At 31.3% G+C, this 8627-nt stretch overlaps 1 pseudogene across 1 annotated transcript; it reads right to left on the bottom strand.

The window, feature by feature from the left end:
* Positions 1–1112: 1112 nt before the first annotated feature.
* Positions 1113–1809, bottom strand: LOC104760315 (pectinesterase inhibitor 12 pseudogene; annotated as a pseudogene). The gene has a single exon (XR_015588167.1). The product of XR_015588167.1 is annotated as a pectinesterase inhibitor 12 pseudogene (transcript).
* Between the last annotated feature and the right edge of the window lie 6818 nt (positions 1810–8627).

Raw genomic sequence — 8627 nt, 5'->3', positions numbered from 1 at the left:
TATTATACATAAAATTATTGTAAACCTTTAACTGTATTCTTTTGTTTAATTAGCTGTTTTTGAACCATTTCTATCAAAACAAAATTGGACTAAGATATTTGATGATTATTTCAAATCCACAATTGTAGTATAACCTCTTCAAATCCTAATACTTTGGTATTTATCATTCCATTAAAAATAAAATTTAATATAGAACTTTTAATAGTATAATTGATATAAAACAAAATTAAAGAATTAATTGAGAGATACTGATATGTCATCCTGTATATATTTCTTTCATCTTATATAAATAATATTATTATTACTTTTTAAAATATTATGAGAAACATATTAGTAAAGAATGTTTATACAACTGGTTTATAAATGAACAGATCAATAAAGCAGTTTCACTTGTTAATTGAAATTAATAATCCCTACAAATTAATGAATTGAATGACATATAAATTTGCAGCCTTCAATATATTAAATAAGATTATATAATATATTTGAATATTTTCTTACATAATTAAAATCGCGTATTAAGTTTAAATTTCAAGAAAATAGCGTTTTTTTTTACGTTTCCAAATCAACTAGGTACTAACCCGCAAAAAACCGCTGGTTGAACTCTTTTTTGATGAAAAATTGCAATAATTTATTTTATTAACAAAATTTATTTTATTATCATGATATTTATTAATTTTTAAAATCTAAACTGTGAAACGGAACTGATATAGATTTTATCTATTAGATTTTTAATAAAATTTTTAGCCTATGTTTGTAGTTGTAGATTTTGATAAAGTTTGTAGTTGTAGATTTTATTCGATTAGATTTATAAAACCTTAGCTGTTAATTTTTAAGAATATTTTTTATTATTAAGTACAAATTACTTTAGATTCGAATAGATTCTATTTAATTTTGTAGATTTAATTTAATTTGATCGGTTAATATTTTTTTTGTTTATTAATAAGTAATAAATATTAATTAATTAATTAATTAAGTTTTTCTAAAATATAATGTTATACATTTTTAAAGTTAGTTTCATATTTGTACTTCCCCATTAATATAGTAGGATATGTCACGTGTTACCAAAAACAAAAATCAATATGTCAATGTTGCTGGCAAAAAAAAACATGTAAATTGAAATTTTATTTCCATTAAGATAAAGTCTCTTTGCTCTCAACTTTACATGGTAATCATTAATCGATTTTTAATTGGTAAAGCACTTTGACAAATTCATATTAGCATATAATTTAAAGCACAAGGAATCGAAATCTTCTGAAGCAAAATATTGTTCTCGTCACTAACGGGAGAATGCTTTTTATTTCTTTCCTTGATCTCCTCCTCGCAATTGCCTGGTACATCCAAAGCAATGCTAAAATTTTCATTAGCGGTTATATAATCTTGCGATCGAACGCTCGCTAAAGCAGTGTTTAACGAATCATTAGCATCGTCATAAAACTCAACGCAATCGCGTAGCTCTGCTTCAATACTTTCATATTTCTTGCCCTTGAGGATCTGTTCAACGATTCCTTTAACGTTCATAGCTTTTGCTTCAGCGTTCTTCGTCGACGATAGGATCAAACCTTCGAGGGTGGTTGCGGTTTTGCTTTGTGGATCTTGTGTAAGAGAATCGACGCAGAAATTGTAATCCAAGTCCGGTACTTTCACGGCTGCTTTCTTGCAAGAATCTTGAATGAGAGTTTGAGCAAATGTGAAACCGTTCAAAAGAAGAGAGAACATAACCAATGAAACCAAGAACTTCATCTCTTTTTTTTTTTTTTTTTTCTTTGGAGGCAGTAGAGAAAATAAGAATTGATTGATGAAGAATATTTTCACTTTGTGTTGCAATTTATAGTAAACGTGAACATAGATGTTTATGGTAAGACTCTTTTGACCAAAAAAAGAAAAAGATGTTTATGGCAAGACTCTTTGACTATGTACAATAGATGTGTTAGAATCATTAATTCAATAGTTATTCAACTTGATGTTTTAAAGATTTGGTAGAATTTTAATATTTTAGAATTTTGAAAGATTCTAGTAAGTTTTTAGGAGATTTGATTGTGTTTTATAATTTTTCTATTTTAAGAAAATAAAATGAAAATGAAATGTGATTTCATGAGATTTGACTATTAAACTTTGGGTGATTTTAAAATATTTTACAATACAATACCAGAAAATCATATAAGTAATTGGAGCTATGTCCTCAGTTCATGTATGATAGTGATGGTGATGTTTTTTTTTTTGTCTAAATAATAATCTGATCGAACTTTCCATGAGCTCAAGAGAGATTACTTATATATTATCAAAACTGATCTAAACCAATCGAATTCATTATCCTTTTACTCTGACTCTGGTGTTGCTACGGCAAACCCAGAAAACTCGACGGCTCAGGCTGAGACTGGTGGAGAATGTGGCTGATGATTGGGGGGTTTTTGGCTTCAAGATCTTCAGTCTTTTTTTTTTTTTCTCTGAAATCTTTCAAAATTCCACCTCTATAGGTATGATTTTGATTGTCATACTTTTCAACTAAAAAACAAAAGAAAGTCTCTTAAAATCATTCAAAGTAGCAAGTTTTAAAAAAGTTGTGATATATTGAATAACAAGAGATTTCAAATAGTTTTTAAAAATTAGTGATTGAATAACAAGATATTCTGTATTATTTTAAAGAATTTTACATAAATCTTAAGTTGAATAACATATGATTTCAGAAGATTTTTAAAAATCCTCAATCGAATAACAAAGGATTTTAAGAATACTCTAAAATCTTTTAGAATGTCAAATTCAATACCCCCTATTAAACTCATAAATGAAGTGAAAAATGAAAAAAACTTGGGACTAAACTATTTTGAATAAACAAAAGTTCAGACCACTAGAACACATGGTGCATTGTTATTTGTTGTTAAAGTTTTTATATTTTTAATTTATTCTAACTACTAGGTATTAGACAATTAGTCCACGCAATGCGTGATTGCATGCATAATAGTTTTTTTAATTATATTTCTGAATATTTATAAAAATATTTTTTTTTTCTAGTAACAATAACATAATCAAATAATAGATTTTTTCTTAAGATTGTATTATAGTAAAATTGTATCAAACAAAATTATCAAAAACAAATTAGTAACTATATATAAAAACATTATGTGTAAATATTCCTCATTTCAAAGTTTAAAGAAATATAAATAGAAGATAAATATATATATATATATATATATATATAATATAACTAAATAACTAGCTAATAAAAATAAAAATAAGAAAACTTAACCAAAGACATTTTCTCTTGAAAGATAAACAAATTAGTGGGAGAATGAAATTTATAATAATTATTGGATAGGAGTTACATTTGAGCTAAATGTAGAATTACAAATGACATTAAATGTGAGTTAATTAGAAATAAAATTTTAATTTGTTTTGTTTTTTATAAAAGGAATACAAAGTGGTCCAATGAAATTTTAAACTCACACATGATTTATTTTTTTGTTGATATAAACTCATACAAATTCAAATTCATATTATTTTGTAAGTGACAAACTAAATTAGTTTTCGTATAACATCATATGAACTTCAATCTAAATATTTTTAAAAATTTCCTAGGAAAACTTCTATCTTTTTGGTTTCTTTTTCTAAATTTTCTTTTATCAATTTAATTTCTAGTGCTAGATTTCATAATAATGGTCTCATCTTTAGAGTATTTAATTAGACGGTATGTTTTAAAAATTATATTCTTTTTCTATATATTCCTCCATTTAAATTTAAGTGCTAGAAGTGAATAGAGAATTAGACATGGACATTTTCAACCTCATGACCTTGTGGGGTGAATATAGTTGAAGAATATTAAAAAAATAATTACTTATAAAATGATAATCTAAAATAGACAATGAAGATAAACCTTTTAAAAAATATCAAAAACTATGTAGACAAACCTTTTAAAACATCAACATTTATGTATTAACAACAACAACAACAAAATTTGAGATATAGTTGAAGAGGATGAGAGAATGAGAGAATGAAAAAATGAGACAATGAATATTTTTAGGAATGGAAGTGATATTATGTGTTTTAAGAACAATACTGATTCCATCATTCTCTAAAATAAGAACAATACTGATTCTCTCATTCTCTAAAATAAGTTCTTATAAACTCAAACCGCTATATAATTTCATTCTAATTATAAAATTCAGACCATAAACATCTTATTTGTAAACCCAAATCGACATATAATTTTGTTCTAATTGTAAAATCTAAATCCTAACCATCTCATTTGTAAACTCAAACCGACATATATTTTCGTTCTAATTGTAAAATCTAAACCCTAACCATATCATTTGTAAACCCAAACCGACATATAATTTTGTTCTAATTGTAAAATCTAAACCCTAACCATCTCATTTGTAAACCCAAACCGACATATAGTTTCGATTTAATTTGTTTTTAAACGAAATATTAGATATAACATTCTAATTGGTTAAGAGGGAAGGGGATGAATAGAAAGTTTCTAATCGTGTTTTAATACAATTAAGTGGAGAAATATAAATAGGAGTTACAATTCAAATTTACTAGGGATGAGAATCCGCGCGTTGCGCGGGGTTGTGTGCTGATCATGTTTGACTTAAATTTTATGTTCACTCAGTGGTATATTATTAATAACAAACTTATATATAGTGTTTTATGAAATAATTTGAATAAATCATATTTTTTGTTGTGGTGCTAGCGGTGCCGAAGCACCTAGTTCTATTATTTTCTCTGAAATTTTTAGTATCACGGAAAGCTGTTATTTATTTATTTTAGTATAGAATTTAAAATTTTTGAGTCGGTCCTATTGATGTGTATGAAAATTTTGGGGTTATAAAATATATTTGAGATATAATCTCGTGAAGATGATATTTATGGGCCTATTTGTTTTTTATTATTGGATTTTTTTGTTTACTATATTTTTCATTTTTGTTTTGTTATCCATTTTCGGTTTATTTTCTTCGGTTATTTCGATTTTTGGTTTATTTTAATTTTGAAAATATCATCAAACCTAACCGAAATTAAATTCATTTTGGTTTATTTGATTTTCGGTTAATCTACAGTTTTTAAGGATTAAAACCGAATAAAACGGATTTTTCATTTGTTTATAAAATTTTGTCTTCCTAGAACATGGGCCTTTCTTTTAAACCGAGGCTCAATAGGCTTGTCTCTAGTCCACTATTTGGAACTGGACCAAAACCTCACATTCTCCACCTCGATCCTGTTCCGATATAACACCCGAAGAAATTTCTTCCTTGTCTCTTCGGTTGCTTCAACATTCTCGTCGAAGCCCTAGCTCACTCCAAGCTAGATTCAGTGTATGAGCACTCTCAGATCACTCCGTCCATCCTCAAACTTCTTTACCGGAACTGATTTGGTGAGGATGTCTGCTGGATTGATCTTAGTATCAATCTTAGTCACAACCAGATCACCTTCTGCAATCATATCTCTGATGAAGTAATACCGTATCTGGATGTGCTTCATCCTCTCGTGGAAGACGCTGTTCTTGGCTAAACAGATGGCGCTCTGTGAGTCATAGAAGATCTTTACAGTCTTCTGAGGAAAACCCAACTTTCAAGTAATTCTCTTAAGCCATAAAGCTTCCTTTTCCGCTTCTGCTAGTGCCATGTATTCCGCCTCTGTCGATGACATGGCGACAATCTTTTGCAGACCAGATCGCCAACTGACCGTATTCCCTCCAACTTGGAAAGCATAGCCGGTAGTTGATCTCCTTCTGTCCAGGTCAGTCGCGTAATCACTGTCGCAAAATCCTACTACTTCAAACTTGTTTGATCTTCTGAAAGTTAACTGAAAATCTGAACTTGTACTCAGTGATTGCTCGAGTAATAACCCGATACACTTAGCCGTGAGGCAGAATATGCGGGGTCGAGTCCACAAGGACCATTGGTACACTAAAGATTTGCGAGACTTGTAAATAGCTAAAGCGAACGAATGTTTGTTTGTTTGGTTTTCAAGTTGTAAATAAAAATGCAAAGAAACTAAATCGATTAACTTATAAGATTATAGCATTGGGTCATAGGGTATTTCTGAGATCAATGACTAATGAGAAAATGAAATATGGAATTCAATAATTAATAACCGTTCTAGAACAGGAACACTATAATAGACTAATCCTCTTTACAAGCATTAGAAACTAAATTTGACTATTAGTTTGCTAAACTTTCATTTGCAACCTCATAGCCAAATTTGCATTACAATCAAGTTCATTAAGTTCACAATGCGTCCTAACATCAACTTTCACAGGCTAGAAATACATTGCTCAATTCACACTCATTCAGGCATTCTATCGAACACTTGTGATGCATAGAAAAACCTAGAGTCTAAAACAAGGTGATCAGTCCTATTTTAGCATTAAGATCATGTAAATCAAAGAACCTAAGGATTAAGAACTCCAAACAACAATTAAAACATCAATTCATTGAATCTCCTAATTGGAACCCTAAAACCCAATTGGAGAACTACTCACACATAGCAAAAGAGAAAACAAAAATCATAGATAAAGAAAACATGATTAAATTGCAGAAATAATAAGAAAGAGTTTAGAAATCGTCTCCAAATTGTTAATGAGGATGGATCTCTAGAATCCCAAAAGAGCGGGTTACAAAAAGTCTCACGTTGCAGAAAGAAAGCGTAGAAAAAAACTTAGAATAAAACTTACGGTTTTTCTCCCAACAAATAAAAGGTATTTATAGAGTTCTCCAAATAAGGTAAAAACGGTACCGGCCTAGTCAAAAAATTTCTCAACCAGGCGGGGTTTTCAAGTAGGCGGGTTTTGACGTGAAACTTGTCGGGTTAGACTTCACTTCTCAGCCAGGCGGGTTTCTCAGATAGGCGGGTTTTAACATGAAACTTTCCGGGTTAGACTTCGTTGCTTAGCCAAGCGGGTTCCTCTGGTAGGCGGATTTTCACGTGAACCAACATTCATCTCATATGCTTGTTTGTATCCAGAATAGCTCATTTTCCTCTAATTTCCTCCAAACTTTCCTAAAACCTGTAAAGACTCGAAAAAGAACCAAAAGACTCCAAAAACACACTTTGACTCAATAAAAAGTATAAAATAAGAGAGTAAACAAAGACTCAAAACCGATAAAAACACCATATATCACTCAGATACCTTAATATCCATTTAACTGCTTCCCAATGTTGCATGTTAGGTGAGCTCATGAAGCAGCTTACCAGGCCAACAACATGAGCAATGTCTGGTTGCGATCCAACCATTGCATACATGATGCTTCCTACGGCGCTCGAGTAACATATTCTTCTCATCTTGAACTCCATTTCTGAATTGTCTTCAATAGAGGTGCTAGAAAGTTTAAAATGACACCCCATGGGGGTTTGAACTGGATCAAAGTTAGATATACCAAAACTTCTTAGGACGTTTTCAGTGTACTCCTTCTGAGATAGAATCAATGAGCCTTGTTTCCTGTCCATGATGATGTATATCCCCAAAATTCTCTTTGCTGGTCCAAAGCCTTTCATATCGAACTCTCTGTTCGACATTTCCTTTACCTTCCTAACTTCTTCAACTTCTTTAGCTGCCACTAGCATGTCATCTACGTAGAGTAGTAGATAGACATACTCTCCTTCACCATAACACTTAAAATACACGCATGGATCATATTCACTTCGAGTACACTTCTGATCCTTCTGGTCTCTCAATCAGTCTCCAAGTCTGATTTTTGTCGTATGATGCCATTTCTTCATCAGCTCCTCCACTCCACTCTACCTGATGTTTGCTCTCCATAGCTTCGTGAAAAGTTTTTGGTTCTTCGATCTCAATCAGCTCTGCCATGGTAAGAGCATAAGCAGCCACATCACAATCATCGAATCTACTTGATGGTGTGATAAATCTTCTCTCTCTATCCCTGGTCAAGAGATAAGTTTCTAGGTTCGACGGTGACCTTGTTAATCCAGGTTCTTGACTTTGAAACTTTGGTTTCTCGAGTTTCTTCTGATAAAAAAACACCAACCTTTTCTTTTCCTGTTGATTTTGTTCTTACCGTATCCTTGTAGAGAGTGTCTTCCCAAAATGTGACATCTCTGCTTATGACACATTTTCTTTCTTCCTGGCTCCATATCCTGTAGCCTTTCACTCCTTGTGGGTATCCCATGAAGATTCCCTTCTTAGCCCTAGGCTTAACTTTTCCTTGATCCACATGGTAGTACACCAAACACCCAAACCTCTTCATATGATCATAGTCTAGTTTCGACCCTGTCCAGACTTGCTCAGATACCTCAAAATTTAGAAGGGTGGACGGTGTTATGTTTATCATCTACACCACAGTTGATGTTGCTTCCGCCCAAAATGTCTCGCTTAAACTGGTTTCACTTAATAAGCTTATGAGCTTTTCAAGTATGGTTCTATTTAATCTCTCATCAACTCTGTTTCGTTAAGGGTGTATGGACACGTCTTGTGCCTCTGAATACCAATAGCCTTGCAATGATCTCGAACAATCGGTTGCAATACTCTAGACTGTTGTCGGTTCTTAGAGTCTCCAGCTTCTTCCTACTCTGATTTTCAACATACGCCTTCCACTCCACAAACTTTCTGAATGCTTCATCCTTGGTTCTCAGAAAATAGACCCACACCTTTCTTGAGAAGTCATCTACAA

The sequence above is a fragment of the Camelina sativa genome, chromosome 18 (genome assembly GCF_030686135.1).
Source record: "Camelina sativa cultivar CO46 ecotype springtype chromosome 18, ASM3068613v1".
Taxonomy (NCBI): Eukaryota; Viridiplantae; Streptophyta; class Magnoliopsida; order Brassicales; family Brassicaceae; genus Camelina; species Camelina sativa.
The sequence above is the reverse complement of the archived record's forward strand: the minus strand, read 5'-3'. Positions and strand labels throughout refer to the sequence as shown.